Below are 13,348 nucleotides of genomic sequence, written 5' to 3'. Positions count from 1 at the left end.
TCTTCCTCTTGTTCCCCTCTTTCCCACTGCCTCTTCCGCAAAAATTTGCAAAAGTAATTTGATTGCCACTATTGTTGTTGATTCTGACTTGACTTCAAAAAAATCAAAATAATAGAAACCATTTAAAACATCTTTGTGAACCTATTGTGTTGCATTATGATCTACTGTGAATATCCAAGTAAAGCACATTGGAACATATCACTGAAGCACGAGACTGTATCACATGCAAAAAACATACAAGAAGTGAGACTGTGTATTCAAATATATATATCATATAACATACACACAGTGGCTGATTTTGCACATGCAAATATATTTCTGGCATTTCCTAACTTTTGAGTACTTGACTTTGCAACCTTAATGTTCTCATAACATAGATTAAATATGTTTACACATATAAATTGTCTAGGTTTTTTTTTTTTAAGGAAATTGATCAAACAAAAATTACATTGTATGGAACCAAACTGACTATCACGTGGGTCATCAATAAGGCTGCAAGTTTGTCATGGAGGTCACGGAAGTCACAGATTCCGAGACTTTCCGTGAGCTCCATGACTTCTGCAACCCCAGGAACCACAGCCAATGGGAGCTTCAGGGGCGGTGCCTGCTGGCAGAGGCAATCCCTGGCCCCTTCCACACCCAAACTCTGCTGCTACTGTAGGGGGGAGATTGGGAGCCAGGTAGGGAGCCTATTGGCTCCGCCACCCCGTTCCCCCAACACCAGCGGGGGTCCCGGGCTGTGCGCTGCCCCCTGCTCCCCCCCAGCACCAGCAGGGGCCCCAGGCCTTGCACCGCTGCCTGCGTCCCCCAGCACCTGGGCTGCCCTCTCCCAGCACCTGCAGGCCCCCCAGGCAGCCCCCTCCCAAGTTTAAGTCACAGGTATTTTTAGTAAAAATCATGGACAGGTCACGGGCTGTGAACAGTCCAAAGTGTCACCCTGCTGCACAGTCACAATGCCACTTACATTTCAAATGCTACAGTTCAGTGAGTGGTGTTGCAATCTGGCGCACAGGGTCACACAACACCACTCAAATCTGGCCCAGTTACCCCTCCATCCATACAGATGGGCCGCCCGGCCAAATAAAGTTGCAACATGGTGCATAAGCAGTTTGTTTCTGTATGGAGGAGCACGGGGGAGTCTGACAAGAACTTGACTCCTGCCACCACTAGGTCATGCACTGGGTGGGTAAGAGGGGGGAGACTCCCTGGCTGAGGGAGACCCGAGGTCCTGCTGGGAGTTGTGGGCAGGGCAGAGGAAGAGCAGGGACTAGAACTGGTTCCCTGCTGGGGGGACTGGAATTTGCTCAAGAAATAATTGAAATGACACCACTGCTCATTTGTCTGAAGGCTCTAGGGACAAGTCATTTCACACAAGAATCCCATTACTGAAACACACGTTCAAGATGTTCTTCCAACAGTATTCACCCAGACTCTGACTTTGGTAGCCAATAACCTACAGATGAAAGATTCCAGGTGTTCTGAATAGGAAGAGAGTTGAGAAATGAGCTCCTCTCTTTCTCAGGAAATTTCTTCTCTGCAGTAGTCAGGCCTGCAAGATCAGATCCCCAGGATCATCTTCTCCCCACTTCCCAAATTCTGAAGAGAAATCTTTAGAGGAGGCCAAGGGATCAGGATGCTTCTGAGCTGAAACTGAGCTGCTGCTCAGGGTCAAAGAGGGCAGTAATGTGCAGTTTCACAGACACAGGTGTGGCCTTTGCAGGAAGAAGCCAAATATGAGTGTGACTGGAAAGTGTGGTCTCTCTGAGGCTGGGGAAGCAGGCAGTTAGCAGGCACCAGAGAAGGAGTTAACGGTGAACAAAAAGGAAGACCACAGAAATTCAGAGGAGAGTGCTGTGACAGGCTGGCTACTGAGAGCACTACAGAAAGCTCTCTGCTGTGAGAGGGACTGAGCAGCAGAAAGTGGAAGGAAACTTGCCAGGAGAGGAGTGGGGAGGGGAGATGTACCCCACCTGGAAGTGCTGGCTCATGCGCTCACAGTTTGGACAGAGGAGGCAAAGGTGGAGGGTTGGCTAATGGGTACTTTATATCATCTGCCAGAGCCTTGGTTTACATCTCATCTCATAGACCCACACACAGAAAGGTGCAAGACACCTATCTTGCACTGAGCAAGCCTAGGCCAGGGACGTAATTTCAAATGTGAATCACCTTTGAGTCTTGGGAGGAATTCGAGATTGCCTGAGGGAAATTACTGAAGCCAGGATGAGGGGCATGGTTTCTTTTTTTTAATATAGAGGCTTTCTGCTGAGCTTGACTAGGAAAGAGAACCTTGAGCAGGGGGAGGGAGACAGAAAAGCACTGCTAAAAGCAGGGCTTAAAAAGGATCTGGACAGCAGAAAAGTATATATACAGCTATATCCCTGGGGAGACTGGGTGGCTGCTGAGAAGCTGTCGAGAAGGCAGGTTGTCAGGAGAGACTGAATGTTTGAAGAAAGGGGCAATGCAGGGGAGATCCTTGTTGATTCTACATCAGTAGATTCAACGCCTGACCAGGTAGACAAGCCCACTCCTCCTACATAGGTGAGATATCAATGGGATCCTCCAGTATCAAATGTCAGAGAAGTAGAAATACATTCTAGCTCCTAGGATCCCTCCTTAATAAGAGCACCCTAGTTTTCAGGTGCTCTTCTTGTTTTGTTCATGAAAGGACTGAAGGGGAACCAGTTCCTGTCTAGGCCACTCCCACTACAGAGGGTAATGCTAGACCTACACATGAGGTGGCTTCTCAGGTCTCCCCTGACTAAGTGTTCCCTTGCTCTTAATCGGAAACTCTGTTACAGAACATGAAGCTCTGTCTGCCACATCCTCCTCATTGGGGAGGGAGGAAGGCCCGAAACTCTAGACTTCTCAACTTTTCCCTTATTTTCTTTCTTAGATGACCAAGCACAAACAGGAGAAACAGGATTCACAAATATAGAAAAGGAAGGAGGATGACTGATGAAAGGACTCAGTTCTTCCACCCAGGAGGCAAAGTAAACCAGAGTGAGGAGGTTTATGTTGTTGTCTCTTTGGCCTGAGCAGTTAGCCAATATTTGGAGTCTTGAAAGATTGCTTAAGTTAGGAGGAGAAATGGATGATACAAGGCAGGTATATTCTTTGGTGCAATATTGTTCTCTTTTTTTTTTGTATAAAAATGTTCAAAGTCCTGTTTCCCTGAACACAGTGGCAACAATGGGCAGTTTCCTTGCTTGCAATTTTCAAGTCTGCCCCTTCAGTCAGTCCTGTGCCCCAAAGAGCTCTGTCTCTGCTTCTTCTCAGGGTCACGCTCACGACTGAGGCCACGTCTACACTTACAAGCTTACAGCTGTACCGATATACACTCACAGCTGTACCGATATAGCTGAGCCGCTGTAAGATCGCTCGTGTAGCCGAGTTATGCCAATGGAAGAGATAGCTCTCCTGTTGACGTAATAAAACCAGCTCAACGAGCAGCGGTAGCGGCGACATAGCACAGTGCACACAAGCGCTTATGCTGGCAAAACTTATGTTGCTGTGGGAGGAGGGGGACGGTTTTCACACCCCTGAGCGACAAAAGTTTTGCTGACATAAGTACCAGTGTAGACCTGAGTCTCTAGCTGTCTGCTAGCTTTCTGCCTTTCACACAAACAGCTTGCCAAACAATCCTCAGCCTCTGCATTTGCAATCAGGAAACCTCTCAGCCCCTAGCTTACGGTAAGAGGTTAATTGCACCTTCTATTTAGCCAGAAAGAAGGGTGCTTAGCACACACATTGGCTTTAACCAGGTCTGTGACAGTCTAAAGATCACAGACTCACTTGATGGCAGCCATTAGCATAATGCCATCTGTCCCTTAATCCACTGTTTTAGGAGAGGAGAAGAGAGAGACGTATGGACACAAGGTTTGGAGCCAGAGTATTGACAATCGCTGAGCATATCTCCTGATTTGAGTTCATTGGAGTGTTTTGGGTCACTGAGATGTACCCACTTCTTTAACTCAGGCCAGTCCTTGCACATTAATAATGTCAGTTGGAAGAAGAAAAATGTGATGTTACATCTCTGCCCTCCCCAGTTTCATCTTGTCCTTCAAAAGTTTTAAAATGACATACAAAGCTTAAAATAACAAATTACAAAGGAATTGCAAAGTCGCAACTAATATATATTACAGATTACTCCCTGAAAAGCTCTATGTTAGTTTCTAAACAACATAGTTAATATAGTTAGAAATAACAAATTCCAAAGGTTTAAATACACTAACAAACTTACAGAATCACAAATCAATGCACATCAGGATACCAAGCAGATCAATTATTCATAACAATCTTTTTCTAAGATGACAACATATTACAATATGAGAAAACGTATATAACTCGGTATTATATTCCTTTCATAACCCTGCCATACATTTAATGAACAATATACACAGGATACCTGAACACTGTGATGTACAGAAAGGGGGAACGCAACTCCCCTTCCACTGCTAGAACTGAGGGAGAGCTCCTTCTCCTATGGCTGGTTGGCGGGAATATCAGTCCCTCACAGCTTCTCATATTGTTTCAATTGTAACTTCAATTGTAATGGTAAACCACTGTATCTGAGCAGCGAGCACACATTTTCATTAAAAAAAGCAAGAGGGCAAAGTTAAGACTGAGGGTGGGGGTGATATAAGAGACGAAGGGTTTTATAACCCGGGGGTGGGGACAGGCTGTTAATTTCCAGGCACTCAAACATGGTTTTAAAAGCGTGTAGAATTTTTGCAAAGAAAGTATAATGTTGGTTTGGGATGCCAGCTAGACTCCATTGAAATATACTTTCAACTTATACTGTTGCTATATTAAGGACAGATTTTGTTTGTGATGATTATAGATGTATACATTTATTTCAAGATCAGTTTGAAAAATGTCAGAATTGGTTCCTTAGTAACTATAGGCAGAGGGAAAGGGGGGGAAGGTAAAAGAGGGGGTTGCTCTGTCTCTCTAAGATCGATAGGTGTAGAAGGTGTGGGGTACAGGGTTTTGGATTACCTGGTTGAGAAGATTGGCCTGGGGAAACTATTGAGCTAAATGCCGAGTCTGGCTGAGGGGAGGTATGGAAGTACCTGTAGGAGTACTGTCTACATTATAAAAAAGAGGGGTTGCCCACTATATTACATTTAACAATATTATGTTGTTCACCTGTGGAAAACTTATTTAATAAAAGCTGTTGCCAGTGATCTTTAAAACAAGAAGGTGAGTTTCTGTATTTATTTCGTGACATTCAAGTAGTAGACCCATTATGGTCTTTCCATTAAGTGCACCATAAAACACTGACATAATGTTTCTATGTTTTTGGCAATCTCAGCTTTCCTACACTTCCAAACAATCCTCTTCCCCCCTGTATTTTGTCTACACTAACTTCTCCATCTCCCCCACAAAAATCCATCCTAAAATCCTCAACAGAAACCCATGGACAAAAATCTCTATTAAAATAACATGGCAGGCCTAACTGACAAAACCAGAAATTCAGAGTTAAGACTGAAACTCCATACTTAAGACACCCCGTTGTGCTTTGTTGCATTTTAATAAGTGTTCATCTGACCCTTTGCCAGTTAATTATAGGGATCTTCAGAATTTCGTTCTAGGCCTCTTGCTCTTCGATACCGATGTGCTTCTTTCACGTCTATTTTTAGGCACCTTCAGGTGAGTTATCATTGCTAACCTGATAACACCCAGATCTATTTTGCTCTTTTAGCTGATCCTACTGAGGCAGCTTTAGTCTTTTCATCTTACCTCACTAAAGTGCAAATTGGGATCTCACAGAATCTTTTAAAAATGAATGCTGTTAGAAATGAGAAAGACTACAAAATTAGATAGATTCCCTATAACCTGCTGCTTCGAGTTTTTAGTTCCATTAGTTGGAAATGAGACTGTCACTTACAATACTGCCAGCAATTTGGGGCAGTTAATGGATTTGAGTTAGCTGTGTTCTTGCTCTTTTACCACTTATTAATTTGGAGCTTAATCCTGCTCACAACTGTTCCCATGGTGAGGGTCCACAGTAACTACCCAGTCCACCTAGTTACCACAGCTCTGGAGGCTACTTCTAGAACTTGGGAGGGGAGAGAAACTGTTTCGCGCATGAGGCAGCTTATGTGGCTGCCTAGCAGGGCCATCCCTAGCTATTCTGGGGCCCTACGCAGCCCCCGCACAGGGGTGGGGATGGGGCCCAAGGCCTCCGTTGGGGAGGGCAGGGGGGCAGGCAAGGAGCAGGCCCCAGGCCTCTGCAGGGATGGCGGAGCGGGCCCTAGGCCTTCGTGAGGGGGCGGGGTTGGCTTGGGGGGCAGGAGGGAACCACCCCCCAGCACTCACCACCGGTGAATGCAGCATCCTGGTCATGCTGCAGAACTCAGGGGAGGGGGGCTGGGGTTGGGCAGAGGCAGGAAGAGGCAGGGCTGGGGCAGGAAAGGGGTGGGGCAGGGTGGAGCAGGGGCAGAGGCCCTGGGGAAGAGCTGGAGCAGGAGCTGGATCAGCACACAGCTGTGCAGGCACCAGGGGATTTGGTGCCCCAAGTTTCCTGCTGCCCTATTCAGCTGTGTGCTTTGCGTATGGGTAAGGATGGCCTGGCTGCTTAGTTCTCACTGAGGGGTTGGAGCCTGTGACTCTGCTCCACCTGATTTCAATATAGGAAGATCAGAGGAGCACAGAACATCTTGTAACTCTGCCCCCCACACTACCACTTTTGCAGATTTTCTAGGAGCCTCCCTGTTATTAAATCATTAACAGAAGGGCACAGCCTATGTGTCCAAGATTATAGAAAATTTTAATTCAGCATTGGAGAAAGAACCTATAAGAGAGCATGACGAGTCAGATGTTTCCTGCTGCCACTGTTGCTATCCTCTCCAGGAGGGAGGAGAGTTCATGCCTTACTCCTGAAACAAACAAGGGGAGAAGGAACCACCTCCTCTACAGTTCATCCTGTCACCTGTAAAGAGAAGTTACCCTGCCCTCGCGTCATCAAATTAAGGGAACCCAAAAAGGAAAGAATGGCAGAGAGGGAAAAAAGTCACAAAAAGAAGAGAGCTGGGGACTTCTGGAGGGTCACCGAAAGAGATGGGTGCTCTCCAGCACATCAAGGAAATAGAGAGGGTCTTCAAAATGTTTACTGACATTTTAGATAAACATCTGGATTTTTATGCTCATTTGAACTGATCCTCTGAATCTTCTGAGGTTTGTCCATCACTAGTGGAAATCTAGTGAACAGTATGTTACTAATGGCATTTCCCATTGAATGCAAATGATTCAAAAAAGTTGTTTTGAGAATTTTTCTTTCTTGTCTTTGTTAGGCAGCTGGGAGAGGGAAAGAGTTTGAAAAATAAAGGAAATTATATATCACAAGTAACCAGTTGCAATACATGCTCAGGGGCGAACTGATCACCATATTTGGGGTTCGGAAGGAATTTTCCCTCAGGTCATATGTGGGGGGGAGGGTTCACCTTCCTCTGAAACATGGGGTATGGGTCACCCTAGTGTAAATGGTGGATTCTCTGTAACTTGAAATCTTTAAACCATGATTTGAGGACTTAAGTAACTCAGCCAGAGGTTAGGGATCTATTTTAGGAGTGGGTGGGTGAGGTTCTGTGGCCTGCAATGTGCCGGATGTTAGATTAGATGATCACGATGGTCCCTTCTGACTTTAAAGTCTGAGTCTATGAGCAAATGTTTTCTCACTGTGATGACATAAAGATCTTATAGCCTAATTCCACCTTCCCTACCCCCACTTAGAGAATGGGAGGGAGTTTTTATGCCAGTACAGTCTATTTCTATACTATATAGACTGACATTCATTAGTAATTCTCCCTAGTATTTCATAGATCAAAATTGATTTTGTAACAAAAATAGAAAAAGCTATAATGAGTTAACTGATAAACATATTTATTTGTTCAAAAATCATTAAAGTATTGACATGTTGCTATGCCCTAATGCGTTAGACAACTTGCTTTTTGTTTGAGCCAAGTCTTTCAACTCTTGTCTTCTCAAAACTACAAACTTCCCCTGCTCTTTGAACGTCTCACAAACTGTACTTAATAGAAACAGTATCACTGGGAGTAGCTTTAGTCTGATAAAGTCATCCCAATGGTGAATTTTCCATAGGAGTATATGTTACAAATAACAGGATTTTCTGGTCACTTTTTTCCCCCTGCTGATTCCAAGCTTCCTCTTCTGCACAGGAAATATTAGATTTCCAAAGTAGCTGCTGGGCTAAGCTGTTTGGTTCTGCCTCTACTCCTAAACAACGTAAATGCCTGCCAGTGAGCTCTTTTTCTGGAGCTCTGGTCCAAAGCCAGTTTTTTGTTTACATTCAGCCATTTGATCAGGTACAAAAATAGATTTTTTAGATTTTCTTTTAAAATTAGGGTCATAGTGGAGGGTCACTAATTGATTTTACAAGAAAAAAGTCAACTTTTTGGACATCATGAACTTTGCCATATCCATATTAAATGTTTAAATTCATTCTAATGGTGGTATACCATGTGCAGTGGCTCCAGTAAACGTCAGCAGCAGGTCCATGATGAAGTTGACTATTTTTTTAAAAGCTAAATTTTTGCTCTTGTTTTTTTAAAAGATTGGTTAAAAATAACACAAACCAAACAACTTCCACTCCTCACCTGTCAGACTACAAACCCACTGGGTTCCCTTGCATGCTGGCTGACAGAACACGTCACTTTCCTCAAATTCTTATTGAATGGCTTTTGGTATGACATTTTGCAGCATCTGCTACCAGTCAACTGCTGTGAACTCTTTTACACTGATGTTGGTCAGATCAGAGCTGTAAAATAGGAACATGAGGGTGGGAAATCTGAGCAGAGTGGCAACCAGCAGTGAGTGTATTCTGGTAGTGCATTCCACATGGAATGCTGGCAGGGAAAATTCTTGACGTTTTTCAGAAGGTTGGTTGACTAGTCTGTGTCTTGGGGAGGCTGAGATCTCTGCTCTGCAAGGAAATGTGACTTTACAGCACATTTAGTCCCTGATCCTGCAACTGAATCTGCACGGATGGACCATTGCGCCCATCCAGCATCCCACTGACATCAGTAGGGCTTCATGTGGATGTAAGCATCTGCCTATGTGAATTCACAATAACTTCAAACATGATTCAGCTGACAGGTTACTGACAGTGTCCAATGTGTTGTGGCTCACTACCCTGTTTCCCCGAAAATAAGACAGTGTCTTATATTAATTTTTGCTCCCAAAGATGCGCTAGGTCTTATTTTCAGGGGATGTCTTATTTTTCAGAAATGAAAAATGCCTTATTATCGGTGGATGCCTTATTATCGGGGAGGTCTTATTATCGGGGGGATGCCTTATATTACAACGAGAGGCAAAACTGTAAGTAGGCCTTATTTTCAGAGGATGTCTTATTTTCGGGGAAACAGGGTATATCTGCAAAGTATGCCCAGTAGGGGCCCCGATACCCTTCACAATATGAGTTCTCATGTCTTCCACAAGGTCACAGCTACTACATTCACTTCATGAGCTACATCCATTGAGCAGAGCCTGGAGTCCCCTCTGGTCACTATGACTATATCCATCCCATATGATACACTATTGTACGGCTACTATTAATACATACTCTCCATACTATATACACTACAACCGTATCTCCTTCAAAGCACCACACATAACGAAAGTAAACCCACTTCTGATCTACACCACTGTGTAAATTACAAAGAGTTTAATATCCACTTAAATTCAGTATTTCATTCCCAGTCTTCTGGTTTGTAGCAAGTTCTTTGTGAAAGATCCTTCAGGTTAGCTCCTGGGGATCCTGTGCAATGGTCTGCCTCACCGTAATCAAGTCACTTCCCAGAAAATGCAATGTGTTAGCAAGAGAGCTGTATGCAGGTGGAGTCTACTTCTTTTCTTGGGAATCCTGTGCTGCTAGAAACAGCTGATGATATATTTCGGGCCTGATTCCTCTCTCAGTTACACTAATGTAAATCAGAAGAAACTCCACTGAAGTCAGCTGAGTGCAATCTTATACAAGTGGCATAACCGAGAGAAGAATCCGGGCCTTTGTTTCTGGCTTTGGGCTAGTGCCTTTACCATTTTTTATTTTGCTACTATGATTCCCAGAGAAATAAGTATAAAATGAACCTCCAACATACAGTACCAGTTCTTTTACTGATCCTCATTCTGTAACCACAGTTCCTAAGGAAATAAGTCTGAGGTCTACCTCCAGCATGCAATTTTTTAAAACTGCTTCTTATAGCACTATCTCCTAAGGACATAGGGACAATGCATGCATTCATTTCTAGTTAAATACAAGAAGTATGGCGTTAATAAAGAGTAGTCAACTCTATTAAGGGGTATACTAGGGATTAGCTGCCTTTGCTCCAACATAGTACACATTACTTTTTTTTTAAATATAAATACCCCCACCTCCCTTGAAGTCAACATTTCTATCACAATTGTTAAAGTATTTTACATATAAAATGCTGGTGATTTCCAGATGAGCCCATATGTATAGGCATATCTCAATTTAATCTGAAATACTACAACTGACATAGTATAAAATATCCCTAATGCAACAAAAACCTTCACATGACTGTCAATTCTGACATGAGGGAATTAGCATACACTACAACACAGCACATGGAGTTTAGCGTCTTTAAAATTTATATTTAACCATGAAATCAAACAATGCTCAATGTAAACATGTAGTTGATTTTTATAAACTGTGATTAGATGCAAAGTTAGCAAGTTGGAAAACAGCACGATGATACTGAGGGAGGTAGCAGGGGGATTCGAAATACTGAGAAATCACAAAATAATTCCCATTTTATCAATTTAAAAACTGTCATTCTTCTACAAAAATACCATTTCTGTTATTTTCTTAATACGTCACATTCGTAAAAAGGAAATGTGGCATTATTACAGATAACTTGACTTCTTTAAAGTATTCCCAAACCTGATTTCACTTTGAAAATATCTCTGAATGACAAAGTACACAGGGCCAAATCCTGCCCTCTGTTACATTTAGGCAACCCGTTTGAGTTCAGTAGGATTGCATGGATGCAGCTCAGACTAGAGTATGGCCCACATTATAGGTACAGAAGTGACCAGGGAGCAAACACGTTTTCCTTCAATTCTCCTTCCAAACTGTCAGTTGGATAAAAAAAACCTATTTTATTTTGAAAGAAAAAGAGTGAGTCTTTTAGTCACAAAACTCAGCAGTAAGAGGATATAAAGGGTGATGCCAAGAGCCTTTGCCAATAGCCATACCAAAAAAGTCAGAAACTGAAACATGAACTGGGTCATAAGATGAAAGCATTGTATATGCAGTAACATGGGAGAGCTAGAAATACAACTTGTCAGCCCTACACAAAGTATGTTATAATCTTACCTAGGGATTTCATGGAACACATTAATATTATTAATCTGACCTACCGCAAAGGGATACGGTGCATTTTAGTAAGTTAACTTTTGTATAGCACTTTGAGGAGGTAAAACTCTGTATAATGTCAGTGTTATGTATTACATTGTATACTGTACCTTTTTTTGTTAAACTTTAGAGACAGACTCTTCCTGTCTATTTGCTTCATTGAGTGTTATAATTATATGCACATTGCTGTAAAAAGATACATTAATCAATTGCACTTCAATTGAGATAAATGTCATCCTAAAATTTAAACAAACTTTTTTTCTCTGTAAAATATTTATATTTAAGGGACAGTGTAGATTTGTCAGAAAAACGATGCGCTTGAAAACTGAGTTCATGCCGTAGCTAGACCTCTAAGTATCCTGCCATGATGTTGGAAGCTCTTTCAGAGGGTAGAACAGCAGGCTGTTTCCCTGATTGCCAATACCTATTCCAAAAGATGGGGCAGAGGCAGTAACAGGCATTTTGTACAATTTCTTCTGGAATGTGAGCTGGCTGCAGATGAACACTAATATTTAGTCAGAGACATATTTACTGATATTTTTTTCAGCCAAACATCGCAATATACAATAAAACATATGAAGACGGCAAAGCAGTTAGGCACATTCTGAAGAGTGCTTTTATTTTTTCCCCTAACTATAATGGGTGATTGCTTTTCTGCCTAAACAGCTCAAAAGGGCTATGAAAACTAAAGTCCTTAAAAGCTGTTAAATGCTTCTTCAGATTTACAATAAAATTCTGCATTACAAATCTTCTAGTAAAATCTCTGGAGCGTTACAAGCAGTACTTACATAATTTTCCGTTAAGTCAGTGTTTGTGTATTCAACACCTAGAAAATAAGGAAAGTGAATGTGGGTAATGAAAAAAACAATAACCCCCCCCCCAAACTCCAATCCCTCCCCCCCCTTAGCCCCCCCCCCAGTACACCTAAGAGGCAGGAGGGAAAAAAAAACCCAAACAAAACCCCTCAAACAGCCATGCAGCTATTAAACATATGCCAAAGTAAACAATAGTGTTAGGGTCTGCCATAGCTTTGCCCTGCAGGTAGACGGCAGGCAGCACAGAAGGAAAGCAAATGGAAAGGAAAAGAGAAAGACAGTACAGGATGTGGATGAGATGCCGAGCCCTGAGAGCATGAACGGCCTGATTGTGATACTCAAGTCACACCATCAGCCATGCAAAACAGGACATACCTTTCTGGCTTGCTGGTTCTGTCGGCTGAAACAAAGCAGTCCCATTCTCAGCGGGAGGCCAAATCAAAATGAAATTTTATTTAGTCTGCACTGTCCCCAGATTGGGTTTCAGAATGACTGCTTTAGGAGATAGCATGGATGTGGCTGATGCATGCTTTGCATATGAAACTGCAGTAGAAAAAAAAATCTACATAATCAAAAAAATCTGTGCTGTGTGTATGGCAAAAAACCCTGGACGTTAGTGATTCAGTGACAATGGAGGTTTTCAGAAATGACCTTTCTGAATAAAATACACTTTTCTTTCCAAAACAATATTTTCAATAAATACATAATAGGTCATTTTATATATAATTATTCAGAATCTGCTTTGAGTGATTGAAACACGATCAACATTTATCTTAATGTTTTTTAAAAATGCATTAGAATTATTGTTTGAAAACAAATACAAAGAAAATATACATCTAAAGAATATTTTTGTGTCCTGCAGTGACAGGTTTTGTACCTCAGAATCCTTTACAAATTTAATGTTTTGTTTAATTCCCTTCTTACTACAGCATCCAAGGAAAGGCCTAGAAAAGAACATCTGCTTTATGTACCACTAATCTAATGCATGCCACTTTGCACTTTCAAGGAAGGACCCATTTATTTAATTACACTCTTAATTTTGCAGACTATTAATATATATAAAAATCACCAAATGATCTCAAAACGTTTGCATTAGAAGTTAGAAATAACTTATGAAGACAAGGAATAGTCTGCAGAC

General features: G+C 42.3%; 1 long non-coding RNA gene across 2 annotated transcripts in view; it reads right to left on the bottom strand.

The window, feature by feature from the left end:
* The window catches only part of LOC112059369 (uncharacterized), a 188,084-nt gene extending 175,310 nt beyond the window's left edge, over positions 1-12,774 (bottom strand). For both annotated transcript variants that reach the window (XR_006175474.2, XR_002888643.3), the window contains exons 1-2: positions 12,586-12,774; positions 12,184-12,221 (exon numbers count right to left, since the gene is read on the bottom strand). This is a non-coding gene — a long non-coding RNA (uncharacterized LOC112059369). The remainder of the gene's footprint in view (positions 1-12,183; positions 12,222-12,585) is intronic.
* Between the last annotated feature and the right edge of the window lie 574 nt (positions 12,775-13,348).

The sequence above is a fragment of the Chrysemys picta genome, chromosome 1 (assembly GCF_011386835.1).
Source record: "Chrysemys picta bellii isolate R12L10 chromosome 1, ASM1138683v2, whole genome shotgun sequence".
NCBI lineage: Eukaryota > Metazoa > Chordata > Testudines > Emydidae > Chrysemys > Chrysemys picta.
This window is presented reverse-complemented; position numbering and strand designations above follow the sequence as displayed.